The 23277-nt window shown below is 42.3% G+C and overlaps 1 protein-coding gene across 2 annotated transcripts in view; it reads right to left on the minus strand.

Annotated features, from left to right (window-relative positions):
* LOC125466664 (zinc finger protein 362-like) overlaps positions 1 to 20465 on the minus strand; it is a 67614-nt gene extending 47149 nt beyond the window's left edge. For both annotated transcript variants that reach the window (XM_048561490.2, XM_048561489.2), the window contains exon 1: positions 20199 to 20465. The gene's annotated coding sequence lies outside the window, so the exon portion shown is untranslated. The remainder of the gene's footprint in view (positions 1 to 20198) is intronic.
* Between the last annotated feature and the right edge of the window lie 2812 nt (positions 20466 to 23277).

Raw genomic sequence — 23277 nt, forward strand, 5'->3', positions numbered from 1 at the left:
TGAGGACTTCTGCATCTAGATGAGTTCTGGGATTGTTCCACCATCTCTAATTCAGTATCTAATCTCTCTCTAGTTCTGACCTCCAATTCCACATTCAATTACTTTGGCATTAACACTCAAAGTACTTTGCCTTGCAGTATTTGGAGTAACTTTCTCCGGTACATGACTTATTTTCCCCCTTCGACATACATGTCAGTATTTGGGCTGCATGTCTTTATTTCCGACTCTTCTACTCCATTCTGCCAGACCACAGACCTTGCTTTTTAGCTATGGTTCTGAACAATTGGCCAACATTTCAACCAATCAGTGGCTTTTCCAGCATGTACTACCAATTGTCATATCCTTCCATTTATTGGATCCATTCTGACCTTGGGTAAGTGGAGGTGAGAGCTCTGTCAAGTGTCTCATGCCATTATCCAATCCTTATTCTGTCATATTCTGTTCCTCAAGCCTTCATCACTAGGCACACGAGCATTTGAGGTGCAAGTTAACCCACTTACTTCTGTTGGTTGCACTGGGTCTGAGATTTTACACTTAATTGTGGTTAAGGGCAAGGAATGGGCCTTAACAGTTTTATTGTCATATTTGATAGTATTAACATTATACCCAATTAAGTTAAGGATCTGTCCATTCCCAATAACCCTCTCTTCCATTCTGTACTAAATCTCTTTGAATTATTGTTGTTGCAGATGGTCTGGTGTATAGCCTCACCAATTTCTCTCCAGCACGGTGAAAGTATGCCCCTCTCCATGTCAATCATTTAAATGTGCAGAAAAGAAAAAGAACTGAGCTAACTTCTCAAGAAGGAGGCTATTGCACAGTCAGAAGGAAGTTTGCTTTTTCATCCACAGATTGATTGATAGGGAATGCCTCATCCAACCATCTGAATTATTTGTGTGAGCCACCAACAGTGGGGCACTTGCCAACCTGCAGTCTGGTGGATCAGCTAATAAGAAGGGAGGTGATGGCCTAGTGTTATTATTGCTTTAATCCAGAGAACCAGCTAATGTTCTGGGGACCCAGGTTTGAACTCTACCATGGTAGATGGTAGAACGTGAATTCAATTGAAATAAATTTGGAATTAAGAGTCTAATCTTGACCATGAAACCTATTTGCCAACTGTGAGAAAAACCCACCTGATTCAATGTTCTTTAGGGAAGGAAATCTGCCACCCTTACCCGGTCTGGCCTACCTGTGCCACCAGACCCACAGCAATGTGGCTGTCTCTTGACTGCCCTCTGGGCAATTAGGGATGGGCAATAAATGCTGGCCCAGCTCAGCAACTCCCTCACCTGTGAATGAATTTTAAAAATTACATGCAGTATTTCATCAATCACAACAATTCTAGTGGACATATTTAGTACCACAATGTTCATGTTTCCATACATGTCTCTGAACTCATCAATGACAAATTTCCCCTTCAGTAACATACCTTCAGTATGTTTCTGGTGTCCCAAGTCCATTTCCACTGCTCCATCATTTGGTCTTTCAACACCCCTTTGTCCTTACCATGTGTTGTTGCATACTAGCTCAATAAAATGTTGGATGGAAATACTTTTGGCAATGGGTCAATGGCTACTACTGAACCTCAATGGAGTCATGTGCCAATGGAAGGCAATATAGCATTCCCTGAATCTATTTCCAGATTCACACTAATTTCTTCCATAAGTCTCGCATCATCTTACATCAACTACACTTGTACATTTTGACAAAACGTTAATTCTTGACAAATGGGATGAGCAAATTTCCTGTCTTGATGGTAAATTGGCTTTTTTCCCTCTCTTATCACCTGATGTAATTAATGATGCCAACCATCAGCTTTTGTAAAGGGGATGCAATAAATATTCCGATTGGGTAAACTGCAGATCAATTAACTTTCTAAAAATAACTGCTTCATCATGTTTCATAGAACATTAATTTATTAGCATAGGCTTTTCACAAGGGACTCCTTTAGTGGTTACAAAATAACTTAATTCAGCTATTTTCCATGGAATTACACCTTGCTTTGTGTGACTTCAATGTGTTATTAACAAACCTAAAGCAAATACATTCAGTTCCTCTGCCACTAACACTCAGTAACGGCAATGTGAACCATCTACAAGATGCACTGCAGAAATTCACCAAGGCCCTTTAGACAGCACCTTCCAAATCCATGACTACTTCTGTCAATAAGGACAAGGGCAACAGATACTTGGGAACACCACCACCGCCTTCATGTTCTTCTCCAAGCCACTCACCATCCTGGGATGGAAATGTATCACCATCCCTTCACTGTCACTGGGTCAAAATCCTGAAATTCTCTCCCTTACAGCATGTGGGTCAACCTACAGCAGTTCAAGAAGACAACTCATCACCCTCCTGTCAAGTGCAGCTACAGAAGGGCAATTAATGCTCACACAGACAGTGACTCTCACGTCCCATGAGTGAATAAAGAAAAGGAATACATCTGTATTCCTCCACCTTACATTGATTCTCACTAATTCCTGATTTAAGATAAGATTTTAACCAGTCTGCTTCATGTACTATTGAAGTGCAAATACTATCTAGCATTGCAGTTATGGAAATCCAGAACTAATATATTTATCATTGGATTAAAACACTTTATCACTGGTCTAATTAGTTTATATTCATCATTATCTTCACCCTTTTTCTCATGTGATAATTTAAGAACACAGCAGGCCAAACAGCATCAGAGGAGCAGGAAAGCTTGACATTTTGGTTCAGGACCCGTCTTCAGACACGACCCGAAACGTCAAGCTTTCCTGCTCCTCTGACGCTGCTTGTCCTGCTGTGTTCATTCAGTTTCACACCATGTTATCTCAGATTCTCCAGCATCAGCAGTTCCTACTATCTCTGATAATTTAAAAACCCTGTTTCTTTGTTTAGACGATTCATCACATCATGATACCTAAAGCACCTAGTAATTGTTCCTTGCACTTTCATTCATTTACCCATTATTTTTGTACACATTTTATCTCCTGCTGCAAACAACCCATCTGCTGAAGATGCAATAATCCTCCTTCTGCCTGTCTTTAACCCTTCTGTTGTATTTGCATCAGTATTCAGTATGCCGAGCCTTTCGAAGTCTACCAATTACTGAGCTATCCATTCTGTGTATCACTGCAGAATGTCCCAGCTGTTCCATGAAGGCTGAAAGAAATGGTCCCTTTTTTTAAAGCAGTATTCACCTTATTCAGCTGGCACCCCCTATCTATCCATTTGAAATACCTTAGCACAATGCTGAAATTTAAACATTAGTACTGATCCAGGAATTCCAAATCAAATTTTGCCATTCTGTCACACAAACTGTTGAAACTTAGGCATATCCTTCTAATAATTTATCAACTGATTTCTGAATTTGTCAAATTCTGACTCTGCCTCATAGGCATTTAATAGATCACATTTCAGGTAGATTCCATCCAGGAGTTCTAACAGAAGGCCCATACCATTAAACACAACCCACCGATGAGCACTCATATCCCAAAATACTTTACATCTAGTACAAAGCCACAATGCCAAGGCCTGGTTTCGATCCCTTCTTGGTCGGATCATAAACCCATGTCCACATATCTATTTCTGATGGGCATATGGTTCAGACTCGAGTGCACTCAGAAGATAATCAAACCCTGACGACCTATTCTGGCTTTGTTTCACATTCCACAAGCGGCACCAGGGTTTTTGTTCTCAGGCTGAAACATTTTCTAAAGTTTCCAACCTTCTCCTTTAGTCCATTATATCCCGTTGCCATGTAGTACTGCAGGTAGACAGGCAGTGAAGGATGGAAGTTTTCCAAATTTTCACAATGGATTTAAAATCAGAAGATAACTACCTTGCGAGATCAATGCCCCACAGTTAGATTGGTGCAAAGTCTATTTCCACCAGCCAGGTGCTATCAGCAACCTGGTGCAATTTCCAGCTCAGTCCGAAACACCAGCTCAGTCCCACTGCCTGCATGGTTTAAGAATAGATATTGGTATCTCAGGTTGGCACCCCTAGTTAAAATGATCTACAAACAAAGTATTTCAACAGGAGATTGGGGTAAAATTCTTAAACCAAAGTTAGAGGATGTCACAAAGGAGCCTGTGAAACCAGAGAAGACATGCGCAGAAATATTTCTGGCAAGTGTAAAAGCCATTTGCAAGTCCTTGTGCAGGGTGATGTGTACTACAGTCCCTATGGATCTATTTCATTGCCAGGCCTTTGCTGTCTCCATGTTCTACAATATTTTCAGTGCCACTCTCCTTACTTGACAGGGACACCATGGGTAGAGGCTGGACAGTAACACAGCAACCAATATTAACCTTCAGCTCTTGGGATTGGGCTTCAAACTTCTTGCCAACTGGAGGGTTCCTGGCCCACCCTCCAGCTGGCTGTAAGGATCCTACATTAATTGAGTTTGGGCAATCTTATCCTGATTCCACTGCACAAATGTATAATCTTCACTGAGGCCAGATAAACAGAGGCCTGAAGTAGCATGTGCTCGCCTGATCCAGTTGGTTTCTCTTGGTACTTGGGCTGAGAAACACCAGTGCAGTAAAACAGAAAGGTACTTCACTCTGTATCTGTGCGGTACCAGCCCTGAGAATGCTCAGAAGGCGGGTTCAGTAAGACTCTATTTCCAATGCTTCATAATCCAAGTGTAGTTATTGCAAAAGGGATTACAACACCAGACCAAATCCCCATCCTTCTATACAACGTGCAACACTCCGAAACGGAGTCTTTGAGACATAAATACAGAATTTTGGAGCAGGCGTAGGATATTTGGCCATTCGATTCTGCTCTGCCATTCAATGTGATTATGGTTGGTAATTCAAATCAGTTCCCTGCTCCTGCTTTCTCCCTGTCCCCCTTGATCCCTTTAGCCATAAGAACTATATCTCCCTCCTTGAAAACAACCAATGTTTTGGCCTCAACTGCTTTCTGCAACAAAGAATTCCACAGGCCCATCACTCTCTGGGTGAAGACATTTCTTATCCCAGTCCTAACCCATATCTCTGGCCTAACCCATATCCTTAAACTGAAAGAGTATCAGAGATAATGGGAACTGCAGATGCTGGAGATTCCAAGATAATAAAATGTGAGGCTGGATGAACACAGCAGGCCAAGCAGCATCTCAGGAGCACAAAAGCTGACGTTTCGGGCCTAGACCCTTCATCAGAGGCTCTGATGAAGGGTCTAGGCCCGAAACGTCAGCTTTTGTGCTCCTGAGATGCTGCTTGGCCTGCTGTGTTCATCCAGCCTCACATTTTATTATCCTTAAACTGAAAGCCCCAGTTCTGGACTCCCAGTCATTGGGATGATCCTTCCTGAGGTTACCCCATCTAGTCTTGTTAGAATTTTATAGGTTTCTATCATATCTCCCTCTCGTTCTACTGAACCCCAGTGAATATAATCCTGATTGATCCCAGTCTCTCTTCATCAGTCAGTCCTGCCATCCCAAGAATCAGCCTGGTAAACCTTCATTGCATTCTATGCCCCACCATAATCAGAACACCCTTCCTTTGAGAAGGAGACTGAATCTGCAGAGAATACTCCACGTGTAGGTTCACCAAGGCCCTGTATAACTGCAGTGAGGCATCCCTGTTCCTGTACTTGAATCCTCTCTCTAGGAAGGCCAACATACCATTTGCCTTCTTCACTGCCTGCTGCACCTGCATACTTTCAGTGAACGATGTACAAGGACGCCCAGGTTTTATTGCACCTGCTGCTTTCTCAATCTATTGCCACTCAGATAATACTCCAACTTCCTGATTTTGCTACCAAAGTGGATAACCTAATGTTTATCCACATTACACTTGATCTGCCATGCATTTGCATGCTCAATTTGTTCATATCACACTGAGGCATCTCTGCAGCCTCCTCAGAGTTCTCAGAAATTCCCCCAGCAAGCTTTGAGCCATCGGCAAACTTGGAGATATTATATTTAGTTCCCTTACCTAAATCATCCTTACATGTTATGAATAGATGGGATCCAAGCACTTATCCCCCTGTGGTACACCGTTAGTCACTGTCTGCCAACCAGTTCTCTATCCATGACAGTATACTATCTCAATCTGACAAGCTTTAGTTTTACATGCTAATCTCTGATGTGGGACCCTGTTGAGAGTCTTCTGAAAGTCCAAGTGAACCATATTCACTCCCCCCACTCCCCCCACCCCCCCGCCCCAACCCTTATCAACTTTACTAGTTACATCCTTGAAAATTTCCAGTTCTTTTTTTAAGAGCCAGATTTCTCTTTTGGAAATTCATGCTGAGCCTGTCTGATCCTGTCACAGTTTCCAAGTGCTCTGGAATTAAATATTTTATAATGGACTGTAGCATTTTCATCCCTGCCAATGTCAGACTAACTGGTCTATAATTCCCTGTTTACTCCCTAACTTCTTTTTTGAAGACTGGAGTATTAGCAACCTTCTAATCTGCAGGAACTGTTCCCAAGGGCTTGGAATTTTGGAAAAATGATAACCAAGGCATCCGCTATTTCCTGGGCTACTCTTAAGTACACTAGGATGTAGGTTATCAGTCCAAGAGATTTATTGGCATTTAATCCTATCAATTTCCCCAGCACCATTTCCCTACAAATACCAACTTCCTTCAGTTTTTCTCTCTTACTGGATTGCATGTTCCCCAACATTTCTGGAATGTTATTTTTGTCCTCCTTTGTGAAGAAAGTATGTATTTAATTAGTCTGCCATCTCTTTATTCCCCATTATAACGTCCCCTGTTTTTGACTGTAAGAGACCAACATTTGTCTTAACTAATCTTTTTCTCTTTTCAAATGCCTACAGAAGCTATTACAATCCTTCTGTAGAAAAGATATATATTGGAAAAGTAAAATGTTGCGATTCTGGAATCCAGACTTGGAAAATAAAAGTCACCCAGAGGTTGAGGGGTCAAGCTATTTACTTTGTTTGTGAAAGTGTTTGATATAAATCACTTGAATTCCCCCGGAAACAGACCCTTTGGTCCAACCAGTCCACGCCAACCATAATCCCAAACTAAAGTAGCTCCACCTGCCAGTGTTTGGCCTATATCCCTCCAAACATTTCTTATTCATGTGCTTACACAAATGTCTTTTAAATGTTGTAACTGTGCCCACGTCGGCCATTTCCTCTGGAAGTTCAATCCATATGCGAACCTCTCAGAGTAAAAGAAAATTGCCCCCATGACATTTTTAAATCTTTCTCCTCTCGCCTTAAAAATATCCCCGTGGTCTTGAAATCCCCCACCCTAGGGAAAAGACACTGGCCATTCACCTTATCTGTAGCCCTCATGATTTTATGAATCTCAAAAAGGTCACCCCTCAGTCTCATACACTCCAGTGAGGGAAGTTCCAGCCTAACCAGCCTCTCCTTACAACTCAAACCCTCCATTTTCAGCAACATCCTGGTAAATATTTTTCTGAACCCACTCCAACTTAATAATATCCTTCCTATAATGTCCTATAAAAGTAAATATGTAATGTGGTAAATCATTTGCACTTATATAGTGCCGCAGCAGGACCTCAATGCCCCAAATCGTGTCATATCCAATGAATTAATTTTGAAGTTCAGCAAGGGCTGCTCTATAGGTTAATGCAGCAACTAGACTGTGCAGGTCTTAAAAACAGCAGATCGGACAGATGATTATTTGATTGGAGAGAGGGCACTTGGTGGGATAGTCACCGCCCCCCATCCCCGCCAACCCATGCACACACACCTCCACGCCCATTAAATCATGCCTTGTGGGCAGCCTTCCTGTCTGGATACCAACTGAGATCCTTACATGAGCAATTAAAGGTAACAGCTTCATCATATGACTGCTGGTATATAACTGGCGGCAGAAAGGGGACCTGGAGCTCTTGTGACACAGCGGTAGGGCCCCTAACTCTGGGCCAGGAAGTGTGCAATAACTATCCCTGATCAAGTTGATTCTAAAACATGTACAGAGGGGCAACTCATCATGTAGAGAGGTTTGACCCTGCCAGGCTTGCTGTGAATTGCCATGGAGGCTGTGCCCATTGTTCAAAGGGCACTCAGTGGTTGGCATCCAGGAAGAGGATCTAACAGCCATCTCTATCCCACTCCTCTGACCTCACTTACCCAACCCCACCTCGTGAGCCCCATCCTGCCCCTCACTAACCTCTCTCTCGTGACTCCTAGCAAAAGTCTGCTTTAATTACCAACTGCATCCACTACAGTCCGAGGCTGAGAGCTGTCAGCTTCTGATAGGCTGAGGGGACTTGACCAGATGGAGGTGGAAAGGACATTTCGTCTTGTGGGAGAACCTGGAACGAGTGGGTCATGGTTTAAAAATAAGGGGGTGGCCATTTAAAACGGAGATGTGTAAGATTTTTTTTTCTTTGAAGGTTGAAAGCATCTGAATTTCCCCTGCTCCAAAGGCAGTGGGCGGAGAATCTTTAAATAGATTATCAGGGATTTGCAGGAATGTAGAGTAGAGATCAAAATCAGATCAGCCATGACCTCACTGAATGGGGCAGCAGGTTTGAAGGGCTCAACGGCCTACTCCTGTTTCTTGCTCATCTGCTCTAATAACAGCCCAGTTCTTAGGGCTGGAATTATGCCCCATCTGGGCGTGGGGGGGGGGGGGGGGGTGGCTGCAGCCACTTTTGCAATTAAATGCCCCTTGAAGAACCAGGAGTCCCAGTGACAGAGTTTCTGCTACTAGTTGAGAACTTACTTCCTTCAGAGTTCCTGGGAAATCAGTCAGCAGCGGTGGGGGTGAGGGAGTGGGGTGACACCAGCTTCGGGTGCAGACATGAAGTCACCAGCACACTTCACACAAACTTCAGTTTAACATCTCAAGGAAACACAGGATTTCCAACAATAACACCCTCTATCAGTACAGCAATGAAGTCCATTCCTGACTCAGCTTCAAAAAGCCCAGAATTAATGAAATGTGTTGCCCTTACACAGTAGGACAAAATTGATAGTATCACAGTCCTTCTTGTCTGTACTACCAACAGGAGACAATACTACACAAAACAATCTTTTTATTAATGGCATTCTTCCTGAGATACAGTTCAAAGGATTCAGGCATCTGCACTAAGATTGTGTTTCACTGCTACAACGACTTGTCCCACAAAGCTCACTGTAGATATTCAAATACTCATTGGCCTATAAAGCTAATCGGGCTAATTAGAAGTCAACAGTTTGCTGTTAACCTTTTCACAGTGTGGACTTGGAGGAACACATCAAGTCAGGCGACATCAGAGGATCTTTCTGAAGAAGGGACCCCACCCAAAACATCAACTTTCCTGCTCCTCTGTTGCTACTTGGCCTGCAGTGTTCCTCCAGCTCCACGCTGTGTTATCTCTGATTCCAGCATCTGCAGATCTTACTATCTCTCTTGATGTTAACCTTCATGTCTTTGAACAATGGTTGATTCACTTCATTTAAACATTGAGTTTTCCTCTCCTCACTTAAAGGAAAAACTCAATGAAGGATATTTCCTGGTCATTGCGACCTTTTGCCATGTTACATGTTGATTTAATTGGAGATGGAAATGTTCTAGGGAAAGCAGATTCGCCAGTACAGAAATTATAGTGTTGGTTGGCTCTCTCAGATTCAAGGTAGGCTATAGTCTGTGCAGGGAATCAAACATATACTGTTGCCACTGTTTACATTTGGAAACTAGCTGTCCAGCCAACTGAGCTAGTGAGGAACACCTAATTTCAATCCCCAGTTCACACATGAAGAATGAGCCTTTGAGTGTGGTACAAAATGTTGTCCCAACAACCTGCAAATTCGCAAGGCAGCATTACTGAGCAGAACAGAGAAATCTAAAGGACCATTTAAAAATAAAATATCTACGTCTGACTGGCTGCGGTCTTCACGGTAGACAGAACTAATCATATGTGAAATATATTGAGACAGAAAAGCCAGCCTAAGTCTTGCCCCTGTGACCAAATGGAAAGACTGTCCAATGAGCAATTAGAACAGTGCTTTGAAACAATAGTGCCAAGAGCAATTCAACAGAAAGGTTCATGTTCTGATGCAACATGTTACTGAATGACTGAACTGGAAGTTAATTCCCTCATTGGCAAGATCCTGATCTTGGAACGTACCATCAAGGAAAAACATTGAGATACAAAAGGAGAGATTATTCAGCAGCCAAAGCACCCACATTATTCAACTGCATTTCCTTAAAGACAGAAAATAAAAGAAGTCACTATCAACTAGCCAGTACAACTTTGTATGGGATTCAGGAGTTGGGGAATTCTGGGGATATATGTTACACAAACCTTTGAAACTGACAGGCCAAGTTGAGATGGCTGTTAAAGAAAGCAAAATGGGATCCCTGACTGGAAAAACATGGAATACAAAAGCAAGGAAGCACAGAATGTTGACGGAGTCTCACACAGAATTTTCCTTTCAATTCTGGGCATCACACATTAGGAAAGCATACCAAAGCTTGGAGAAGACTTTAAAAATTTTAACAGCGGTGAAAGATTTCAGTGACGTGGGCAAACTGGAGAAGCTGCGACTGTTGTCTTCAGAGTTGGAGGTTAGAAGAACTGTGGTGATCTTATTCAGACATACAAGATTCTGAAGGGACTTGAAAGGATGGCTATTGACATATTGACAGGTGGTGGTTTAACCTGAGGTTAATCGATTAGAATGGATAGTACTATGGGACACAGTTTTAAAGGAAGGCATCTCCCACTTAAGGCAAAGAAGGGGAGAAATTCTCTCTCAGGGGACATTAAAAAAAAGGAGCGGGAGTAGGCCACTCAGTCCCTTCAAGCCTGACCACTATTCAAAAGGCTGATCTGCATCCCACCCCCAAATATCATGCTATGATACTATATAATGCTGGCCTCAATGTTAGAGAATAAATTGGAGAAAAAAAAACAAAAGAAAACTATGTCCATATGAAATGAGAAGCTCTTATGGTATTTACCTCCTTTTTAGTGTTAGGAACAATTTTTTCTTACAAAACATAAATCTTAACTTTTTTTTGTAAATCTACAAGAGGCAATGGTCTAGTAGTAATATCGCTGGATTGTTAATCAAGGGACCCAGGTGACATTCTGAGACCAGGATTTGAATCTCACCACAGCAGACTGTGGAATTAGAATTCAAAAAAGCTGGAATTAAGAGTCCAATGACGACTATTAATTCATTTCCAATTGTTAGGGAAACCCCATCTGGCTCACGAATGCCCTTTTGGGAAAGCCTGCACATGACTCCAGGCCCACAGCAATGTGATTGACTCTTAACTGCCCTCTGAGCAATTAAATGCTGGCATAACCTGAGTCACCAAAATCATGTTAATGAATACATAAGAAGTGAATATGGTGAGGGCTTTTTAAAAATAAATCTTTTACCGAGATATATCCCTTGACGAATTTTTTTAAAATATAAAACACAGACACTAAGTTATCCAAGAGCAGCGCTTTTAGAGCAGTAAGACTGTGCTATTTTCTGGGTTTGTAGTTTGTTAAGGTGGAGAGATGGACTCTACTACGGTGATGTGCTCTTCCTGTCAGATGTGGGAGATTAGGGAGAATTTCAATGTTATAATAATTACGTCTGCAGGAAGTGTGTTTGATTGCGAATCCTATTGGATTGATCGTTTGGAGTGGCAGTTATAGGCAATGAGGAACTTTAGAGGAGCTGGCGGGGGGGGGGTGTGATGGAAGGTAGTTGCAGGAAGGGAGATAAACCACAGATACAGTCAGGTGGATGGGTTACCTCCAGGAAAGGTAGGAGAGGGAGGCAGATCGTGCAGAGTCTCCTGTGGCGATCCCCATCTCAAACAAGTATGCTGTTTTGGAAAATGTAGGGGATGATGGGTTCTCAGGGGAATGTAGCACTGACAGCCAGGTTTCTGGTATCAAAACTGGCTATAAGGTAATGGCGAGTACATCAGGATCCAAGCGATCGATTGTGACAGGGGACTTTCTAGTCAGGAGGCACAGACTGACGTTTCTATGGCCGACAGAATGATGTGCTGCCTCCCTGGTACCAGGGTCAAGGATGTCTCAGAGAGGGTGCAGAATATTCTCAACGGGATGAGTGACAAGGAGGTCATTGTACACATTGGTGCCAATGACAGAGGAAGAAAAAGGACAGGGTTCAGAGGAGAGTAACGGAAATTAGCTAGGAGGTTAAAAAGGTCCTCAAGGGTAGGAATATCTGGATTACTCCCACTGCCACGAGCTAGTGAGTGTAGGAATAGGAGGATAGAGCAGACGAACGCTTGGCTGAGCAGCTGGTATAGGGGAGAAGGATTCACATTTTTGGACCATTGGAATCGCAATGGGAGAAGGGGGGTTCCCAAAGAAATAATGAGAATAAGTCTGAGGCTGGTAGAATCAAATCATCTCGGCAGGCAGGAGCAAGGCAGAGAATCAGGTAGAACTGATAAATTAAACTGCATTTATTTCAATGTAAAAGGACTACATGTTAAGGTAGATGAACTCAAGTCATGGTTAGGAACATGGGTCTGGGACATCATACTATTACAGAAATGTGGCTCAGGATAGACAGGACTGGCAGGTTAATGTTCCAGGGTATAGATGCTGTAGGAAGGATAGAAGGCGGGGAGGCAAGAGAGGAGAGGGAGTGGCATTTTAGATGAGGGATAACATTATGCTTTACTTAGGGAGGTTTTTTTTAAAGTAAAAACCAAAAGAACTGCGGATGTTGTAAATCAGAAGCAAAAACAAAAGTTGCTGGAAAAGCTCCGCAGGTCTGGCAGCATCTGTGAAAGAAAAAACAGAGTTAACGTTTCAGGTGCGGTCAGTGGTGAGGAAGGGTCACCGGAACATTAACTCTGTTTTTTCCCCACACAGATGCTGTCAGACCTGCTGAGCTTTTCCAGCAACTTTGTTTTTGTTTTATTCTGTTCATTAACGGGATGAGGGCGTCGCTAGCGAGGCAGCATTTATTGCTCATCCCTAGTTGCTCAGAGAGCAGTTCAGAGTCAACCACATTGCTGTGGGTCTGGAGTCACATCTAGACCAGACCAGGTAAGGATAACTGTTTCCTTCCCTAAAGGACATTAGGAAGAGAAAAGGATGAGACAGTGTCCTTCCCTAAAGGGCATTACATTCCAGCAAGTACGTCCAGTGAAGTTATTTGGCTGGAACTGAGAAATAAGAAAGGGATGATCACCTTGTTGGGATTGTACTACAGTCTCTCACGACAGTCAGCTGGATATTGAGAAGCAAATTTGTAAGGAGACCTCAGTTATCTCTAAGAATAACAGGGTGCTTAAGGTAGCAGATTTTAACCTTCCAAACATAGACTGGGGCTGCCACAGTGTTAAGGACTTGGATGGAAAGGAATTTATTAAGTGTGTACAAGAAAATTTTCTGGTTCACAATGAGGATGTAGCTACTAGAGAAGGTGCAAAACTTGACCTTCTCTGGGGAAATATGGCAGGGCAGGAGATTGAGGTGTCAGTGGGGGAGCACCTTGGGGCAAGTGATCATAAGTCGATGAATTTTAAAATAGTTATGGAGAAGGATAAACCTGATCTGAACGTTAAGATTCTAAATTGGAGGAAGACCAGTGTTGATGGTATAAGGAGAGGAACTTTCAGGATTTGATTGGCGGTGACTACTGGCAGGTAAAGGGATGGCTGTAAAGTGGGAATCCTTTAAAAATGAGATAACGAGAGTCCAGAGACAGCATGTTCCTGTTAGTGTGAAAGGCAAGGCTGGGAGATGTTGACCAGAGAAATTGAGGCTCTGAAAGAGATAAAGGACGAAACAAATATCATGTGTACAGAATGGGTATCGAGTGGATCCGTGAAGAATACGGGGCAGTCGGCATATATGCAAGATGGAATCAGGAGCTCAGAAAGAGGACACGAGAGTGCTTTGGAAAACAGGGTGAAGGGGAATCCAAAAGAGACTATAAAAATACATTTAGGACAAAGGAGTAACTAAGAAGAGAATAGGGCCCCTTAAAGATCAACAAGGCTTTGTGTGGAACTGCAAGAGATGGGTGAAATACTAAATAAGTATTTCTTGTCAGTGTTTGTCAAGGAGAAGGATATGGAAGCTTGGAGAAATAAATAAAGTTTCCATATTACAAAAGGTGTTGGACATCTTAAAATACATAAAGGTAGATAAATCCCTGGGTCCTGTTCAGGTGTACCCTAGAGCTTTTGGGGAAACCAGGGAAGTGATTGCTTGGCCCCTTGCTGAGACATCTGTATCTTCGGCAGCCACAGTGGCTGTGAAGGCAAGAGGTTGGCTAACGTGGTGCCACTATTTAAGAAAGGTGGTGAGGAAAAGCCAGGGAACTACAGGCCAGTGAACCTGACGTCAGTGGTGGGTAAGCTGTTGGAGGGGATTATAAAGGATAGGATTTACATTTGGAAAGACAAGGGCTGATTAGGAATAGTCAGCATGGCTTTGCACATGGGAAATCATGTCTCACTAACTTAATTGAGGTTTTGGAAGGAGTCACAAAGAAGATTGATGAAGGCAGAGCAATGGACATGATCTATATGGACTTCAGTAAGGCATTCAAAAAGGCTCCTTAGGGTGGACTGGTCCGAAAGATTACATCACATGGAATATAGGGAGGATTAGCCATTTGGATACAAAATTGGCTCAAAGATGGGAGACAGGCTGTGGTGTGGAGGATTGCTTTTTGGACTGGAGGACTGTGACCAGTGGTGTGCCATAAGGATTGGTACTGGGTCCACTGCTTGTGTCACTTATTTAAATGAGTTGGATGTGAACAACGGAGTAAGTTTGCACACGACAGCAAAATTGGTGGGGTAGTGGACAGCGAAGAAAGTTACCTCAGGGTACACCAGGACCTTGATCAGGTAGGCAAATGGGCCAAGAAGTGACAGATGGAGCTTAGATAAATGTGAGGTGTTGTATTTTAGTAAGGCAAAACTGGGCAGGATTTATACACTTAATGGTAAGATCCTGGGGTGAGTTGCTGAACAGAGAGACCTTGGGATGCAGGTTCATAATTCCTTGAAAGTGGAGTTGCAGGTAGACAAAGGCATTTAGTATGCTTGCCTTCATTGGTCAGTTCATTAAGTATAGGAGCTGGACAGGACATTGGTTAGGCCACTTTTAGAACACTATTTTCAATTCTGGTTGCCAAGTGATAGGAAGGATGTTGTGAAACTTGAAAGGGTTCAGAAAAGATTTAGATTAGACTAGATTCCCTACAGTGTGGAAACAGGTCCTTCGGGCCAAAAAGTCCACACCGCCCCTTAGAGCATCCCGCCCAGTCCCATCCCCCTATATCCCACACACCCCTGAACACTACAGGCAATTTAGCATGGCTGATCCACCTGACCTGCACATCTTTGGACTGTGGGAGGAAACCAGAGCACCCAGAGGAAACCCACACAGACACGGGGGGAATGTGTAAACTCTGCACAGACAGTGACCCGAGGCTGGAATCGAACCCAGGTCCCTGGTGCTGTGAGGCTGCAGTGTTAACCACTGAGCCACTGTGCCACCCCGAAGATTTACAAAGATGTTGCCAGGGTTGGAGGGTTTGAACGATAGAAAGAGGCTAAACAGGCTGGGGCTATTTTCCCTGGAGTGTCAGAGGTTAAGGGGTGATCTCAGGAGTGGCACTGATAAGGTGAATAAACAAGGTCTTTTCCCCAGGATAGGTGAGACTAAGACTAGGGGGCATAGGTTTCAGGTGAGAGGAGCAAGATTTAAAAGGGACCAAAGGTGATGCATATATGGAATGAGCTGCCAGAGGAAGTGGTAGAGGCTGGTACAATTACAACATTTAAAAGGCATCCGGGTGGCTATACAAATAGAAAGGGGTTAAGGGGGATATAGGCCAAATGCTGGCAAATGGGACTAGATTAATTTAAGATATCTGGTCAGCATGGGTGAATTAGACCAAAAGGTCTGTTTTTGCGCTGTGCATCTCTATGATGCTCTTAAACCTTTTTGAGCCCATCCCCAAAATTTTAACCAGGTATCACAAAATTTATGCAAATATTCAAGGTCTTTCAGCTCGTTACAACCACACAATCTGGGGAACACATTTGATGTACTTATCGCTCTTTATCTGAAGACAGGCACAGCTTTAAATTTACTTTTTGTCTGTTCTACTTGGTCTGCTCTCTGACTCTTCCAGTTGATTCAGTATCACAGAATTGTTACAGCATAGAGAGAGGCCATTCAGCCCATCGTGTCTTACCTTTGTTAAATAAACCATTTAAAAACTTGCTAAATAAAATCCGAAAGAACTGCAGATGCTGTAAATCAGAAACAAAAAACAGAAGTTGTTGCAAAAGTTCAGCAGGTCTGGCAGCATCTGTGAAAAAAAAATCAGAGATAACGTTTCAGGTCCAATGACCCTTCCTCAGAATTGAGGAAGGGTCACTGGACCTGAAACGTTAACTATGATGTTTTCTTCAGAGATGTTGTCACCAGTTTTGTTCCTGTATTAAAATATTTGCACCTCACTCGCGCTAACCTTGCAATTAAAGTCTTTTTTTGGTGTTTGATCATTGAGGTATGGTGTCTCAGTGTTCAGCTTTTGTTTCTCCTTCCTACCTATCTGCTCCATTTAATGTAACACAATACAAGGTTTAACAGAGGGGACAGATAAACTTGAAAAAAAGTTCAGCACATTTGGCTTAGCCAAAGTGAAATGTTCACACTTATGTCTGTCACCAAATGGACGTGTCAAACAAAATAAAACTGAACACTGGACATCCTCTTATCAAATCAAACAAGGAATGTAAAGTTGGACATTTTCTTCATTTTTCTGTGTTTTAAGATGGCGCGGGAGAGTGGCAACATTATCCACTTTTTTACGTATTCTGGATCAAGATATACGTCACAATAAATGAATCAAATCATAAAAAGAGGGTTTAGCTCAGTGTGTTGATGCCACCAGCATAGAATAGCCTGCTTAGTCATGGGGACTATTTTCTTCTGAAATTACAACAGTTTATGTTTCTTTTTAAAATTCCATTCTATGTTATAGTGATGCATAAATGAACTGATTCACTTGTATATTTGATTTACAAAAAACATTTGAGAAGGTAAAGCACACAATTCTACTGAATAAGAGCCCATGGTACTTGGTGCAGTATATTAGCATGGAGAGAGGATTTGCTAACTAACCGAAAACAGAGAGTGGGGATAAGGGGGACACTTCAGGATGGCAACCTGTAACTAGAGGAGTGCCACAGAGTTCAGTGCTGGGGCCATAATTATTTACAATATATAATAATAACTTGGGTAATGTAAATGAATGTACTATAGCCAAGTTTTCAGACAACATGAAAATAGGTGGGAAGACAAGGGGTGAAGGCAACGTAGGGTATAATGGGCTATAGACAGGTTAAGTGAATATGCAATAACTTGGCAGATGGAATATAATGTGAAGTTTGCACTTTGGCAAGAATAGGAGGAGCAGAATAAAAAAAAGGGAAAATTGAAGCACTGAGGGATTATGATGTCCTGTTGCATAAATCAAAAAAAAACCCACCATCAAATCAGCAAGGAGTAGGGAAGCCAAGTGGACTGTGTATTTTTATTTTGAAGGGAATGGAATAAAATAATAGTGGTTCTGCTAATACTATACATTACAGTAATTAGGATACACCTGGCTTAATGTCAACAGTTTTGTTCCCTTTCTTTACTGAAAGATACACTGGCATTAGAGGCAATCCGGAAAAGGTTGACTAGGATGATCCTGGGTCTTGAGGTGTTGTCTTGTGATGAAACATTGAGTAGGTTGGGCCTGTATTCGTCGGTGTCAGTAAGAATGAGAGTCGACTTTCTTGAGTCATACAAGAATCTTAGGTGAGTTGATAGGGTAGATGCAGATTGATTTCCTTTGTGGGAGAGCCTAGGGCCAGAAGGCATAATCTCACAATAAGGGGTCATGTGGAGATGAGGAGAAATTTCTTTCAGAGGGTGAAGAATCTGAAGAATTCTTTAGCGAAGAGGGCCATAGAAACTGGGTATTAAAATATATTCAAGGCTGAGATGGACAGCTTTTTACTCAGTAAGGGAATTAAGGGTTTCAGGGAAAACGCAGGAAAGGGAGATGAGAATTATCAAATTGGCTAAGATCTCATTGAATGGCATCGCAGAATCAATGGGCAGAATTGCCTCCTTCTGCTTCTTCTTCTCATGAACTGTGAACGTCACACTGAAAGGATGACCAGTCACATCAGCTGACAGAGTTAACAAGGTCAAAGAGTAAAGCTGTGTAAGTGGGACCTCCTGATCAGGAGTTCAGAACATTGGAGGAGAGGTGGACCAAACTCAAGAACAAACCACAAGAGTTCAGACAAACATTTTCAATTCCATATAGTGCTGTGGAAAGCAGGAAAATCTTTTCATCCTTTTGGTCTGATCCCAAGGCACAGTTAACTTTGGCAGTATTCCTTAGAATGGCTGCAAGACATTTCTAACAGAGATGAGCCAATAACCTGATAATGCTGAAAATCCACTATACTAGCTCTGAAACACTCTGCACTGTTGGCCCAGCTCCACCACATATTGCAGGAAGTATGCAGAAAAGTGGAATCAGTCACTACCTCAGTGAGCTCCGATTCCGTATCTCATGCCAGTTCAGAAACTAACTACCCAGCTACAACATGACTTGGTCCGAGGTGATCAGCCTAGACACAAAACTGATTGCATGCCCAGTCATCATGTCCTGGATGTGGAACTGACCTCCTAGGGTAGCCATCTGTATAGGCTGCAAACTGACCAGCTGACCTCCACTGAGAACTGTCCCTCTGAATTCTGGATCGAGAATGATTGTCTACCCAAAATCAGGAACGAAGCACTTTGCAACCTCCTCAGTCAGTCAGACAGACACAATGTGGCCAGCCCTGTTAGCCACCTAAAGTCAGACTCCCAGTATAGCGCTACACATTTTCCTATAGATGAAAGGGGTGGCTGTGGGAGGACAATCTAAGAGCCATTGATCGAACATGGCCAGAGCCATTTCTTCCATCCATTGGTGAATCAATCAACTACAACAGCAAATAACATCCCTCTGCCAGGGGAGTTTCAAAACAGCAGCACAATTTTGTTTTTAAAAATAAAAATAATTTTGCTATCTACTGTGCCCTCCCCAACTCAAGGGATATTCCTAAAAGTTGCATTTTCCACACTAGTCCCAATAATAATACTTTTACACAACTTAATCCCCATATTAATCATAACGATGAACACTCAGATTTTAAAAGTTGCAATTTCATTTTCTTCTGGAAAAAGAGAAACCTGAGGCATTCATCAGAGCTGAATGAAACTAAAACATTTGTTCACTCAAAGCAAAACTTTTTTTAAAGCACAGGCCTAAAGAAAAAAATATCAAGAAACTTGAATCTTTCAAAACAAAGCTTCAATTTCAATCTCAAAACTATAAAGAAACATATCTTTCAGAACAAAGGCTCCAATTCAATCTTAAAACTATATAGAAACTTGTTACAAATCCCATCAGTAACAGTTCCATCCCAAAGTATCAAATTTCCTTTCTTCTAAATTTATGAAAAGGCGCTAAAATGTATTAGATCTGTTTCACTCTCCATAAAAGGATTTGCAATTGTTTGGAGGGGGGCGGGAATGATGTTGAGTAGAGAAAAAAAATCTAAGAAATTAAAACGAGATGTATTTGTTGCAGGAACTTTGCATGCAAAAACAAAATGTGAGCTTTCTGATATTGCAGAGGGTGGTGCAAATGCCCCCTCTCTCAGTGCTTAGCCTCTCCCGGATTCTGTGGCTGCCTGCGGGGTTTTTCAAAAAAAACTTTTTGCAAAAAAAAATTTTAAAAATAAGCGACAAAAGAAAAAAACAAAAATGGCAGCCGGTGTTTTTTAAAAAAAAGGACATAGAGTCGCCATATTTTGCAGGTCCCAAAGTAATGAGACAGAGAGAGGAGAAAGAGAAAAAGAAGCGATCCGCTCAGATCTGAAATCACATTTGCATGTCTTGATGATTCATTGTTTACGTGCGATTTTAGAATTGCCAAGGGTTTGAATTGCCCGGCACACACTCTTAAAAAAAATTCAGACGCTTCAACACTTCCTAGAACACGCATGCCTTGCATTGCATTTGAATGCAAAACCCAAAGATCTGAAAATGCATTAGGAAACCACTTTGCACAGAGCAAAAAAAAAGGTTCGCCTCGCCTTCAATCTCCCCCCCTTGCACCACAAGCACCGTTTGCATTGAATGCAGCCAACCCAGTTTTGAAATCAGAGCATTGCATACAGACCTTGCTTGCAAAGGGGTCTTTTTTTAAAAAAAACTTGGTTTAAAAAAAATAAAAGGGTTGCGATGATCTTCGGGCTTGTTTCAGGCAGATCTCATCTTCCGGGTCGCCTGCTATTCACTTCTGGTTACTGCAGGCAGTGAGGGGGTCTGGGGCTAGGGAAACCAGCTTATTATTTGCAGTCTATTTTACCAGCCCTAAACTGCCATGCACCGCTACAGGAATTAAAAAAACATTTGCACCCATCTCTTTTAGAAATTGCACTTCCACGACAGGGGCTGGTGTAGTCTAGAAGCTGCAGAGAAGGAATCCCCTGGAAATTCGGCTCCAGCGATGGGCGTAAAACAGGCTCTGGCGGACTGAACGCCCCATTCCTGATATTTGGTTCAGTGGAATTAAATATTAGCCGCTTTGTGTGAGATGAGCTCCGCCTGTTTTGAGCCACTGCTTGAGATAGACCTCTACTGCCCTGCATCTTTTTGTTTGTTTTTAATTCTTGTTGTGTTTTTCTGTAACTTTATTTCGCAAACAGTGGTTTTGTTGAGGAGCATCTTCTGCTTTTAAAACTGTCATTATTGTTTTCCACCTCCCTCCCCTTAACCCTGCGACCTCCTCTAACCCGAACTGTATGCTCCTTTAATTGTGGCCTCTTTAGCAGTCCTGCACCATTAGAGTCGGTGCCTGCGATTGCTGAGGCCCTGAGCTGTGGTATTTCCTCCTTTCAAATCTTTGGTTTTCCATCTCTCTGCTCCTTCAATCCTGCTGCTTTGGCCATCTGCCCTAATTCCTCTTTATGTGGCTTGCTGTGACTTACGTTGATAACACATCTGTAAAGCACCTTGGAATGATTTATTAAAGTTTCTACACTTAAGTGTTGTCATTGGTTGCAATGTTTTGTACCCATAAATCCTGGAGTATTAGAACTCCTCATGTCAAGGCCACAACACATATTTGCCTGCAGAATTCTACTTTATAGTCAGCACCACATTTGTAGCATGTTGGCTCAGGTTTCAAGAACAGATTGCATTTAAGTAGTGTCTTTACTGTAATTAAAGTAGTTCCAAAAAAGCTCTCACAGTTGCATACCCATATGAAAGTTAGACATAGGAACATTAGTAAGCCATTTGGCCCGTCAAGTCTGGTCTGCTATTCACTGAGATCATGGCTGATCGGATAATCCTTAAGTCTACTTTCCTGCCTTTTTACCTATCACCTTTAATTCCCCTACTGACTAAAAATCTATCTCAGTTTTGAATATACACCTCAACTTCAGCAGCCCCTTTCGCTAAAAAATTCCACTGATTCATGACTCTCTCAGAAGCAATTCCTCCTCGTGTCTATCCTAACTGGGCAAATCCATATTCTGGGTTTATGCACTCTCGTCCTACACTCTCACACAAGGAGAAACAACACCCTGCAGATAGCCTCTTAAGTCCTGTAAGAATTTTGTACAGAGCCATACAGCATGGAAACAAACCCTTTGATCCAACCAGACCATGGCAAACATAATCCCAAACCAAACTAGTCCCACCAACCTGCTCCTGGCCCATATCCCTCCAACGTTTCCTATTCATGTTTCTATCCAAATGTCTTTTAAACATTGTAACTGTATCCCCCTTCCCCCACTTCCTCAGGAAGTTCATTCCACACGCGAACCACCCTCTGTGTAAAAAATATGCCTCTTTTTCAAATCCCTCTCCTCACATCTTAAAAATAAGGTTGCTTCTCATTCTTCTAGATTCTAATGAGTACAGGTCAAACCTACTCAAGCTGTCCTCATACAAAGATCCCTGCATTTCCAGGATCAACCGAATGAGCCTTCTCTGGATCGTCTCCAATGCTAGTATATATTTCCTTAAATAAGGGGAACAGAACTGTTCACAGTATTCTCGATGTAGCCTCATTAATGCCTTGCATAGTTTAGCAAGACGTTCCGATTTTTCTATTCCATCCTCTTTGAAATAAAAGACAACATTCCATTTGCCTTATAGAGCACCCACTGAAACTGTGTGCTAGCTTTTTGAGATTCATGCACGAGGTCTCCCTAATGCATTTCTACTGCAGCTTTCTGCAGTCCTTGTCCGTTAAAATAACATTCAGCACCTCTATTCATCACATAAAGAGCACAAACACACATGTTCCCACATTGTATTCCATCTGCAGAATTTTTGCCCATTTACTTAATCTGTCTATATCCCGGTACAGACTCCTTGTTATCCTCACCATTTGCCGTCCCATTATTTTTATGACACCCTCAAACTTAGCCATAGTACATTCACTTCTACCAACCAAGTCATTAATACATATCATCAATAATTGTAGCCCAAGCACTGATCTCTGTGGTACTCCACTAGTCACAGGTGACCATCTGAAAATGCCCCCTTTATCCCAACTTTTGCTAGCTAGCCAATCCTCTATCCATGCTAATATACGCTTATTAATTATCCTAACCTGTGACAGCTTATCAAATATCTTCTAAAAATCCAAATATATTACATCCTCTGTGCTCTTTTATCTGTCTGGACTATTACCTCTCACAGAAGTCTTATAAACTTGTCAGGCATGATTTCCCTTCATAAAGCCATGCTGACTCTGCTTGCTTCAGACAGGAATTGACACTGTGCCACAGAAGGAGACTTGCAATTGATGACCATAAACATTGTGAGGCAAATGTTGGCAGTTTTAAAAGAGCCATAAACAGAGGGGTTATTCCAATAATTAGGAGCTGGATGACTGAAATTACAGGTAAGAGTGGCGAGGCAGAGGATGTAGAGATGCACAGAAGGGCAGAGTCTGAGAAATGCAGTGTTGAAAGAGGTTACAACACTAGGCAGATGAGACAATGGATGGATTTAAACACGAAGGTGAGGAGTGCAGTAATTCAACCACATTGCTGTGTGACTGGAGGCACATGTAGGTAAGATCGGAACGGAAATGAGGAGACATTTCTTCAGCCAGAGAGTAGTGAGCCTGTGGAATTCATTGCCACGCAGTGCAGTGGAGGCTGGGACGTTAAATGTCTTCAAACTGGAGATTGATAAATTCTTGAGCTCACAAGGAATTAAGGGCTACGGGGAGGGTG

The sequence above is a fragment of the Stegostoma tigrinum genome, chromosome 28, assembly GCF_030684315.1.
Source record: "Stegostoma tigrinum isolate sSteTig4 chromosome 28, sSteTig4.hap1, whole genome shotgun sequence".
NCBI classification, from domain to species: domain Eukaryota; kingdom Metazoa; phylum Chordata; class Chondrichthyes; order Orectolobiformes; family Stegostomatidae; genus Stegostoma; species Stegostoma tigrinum.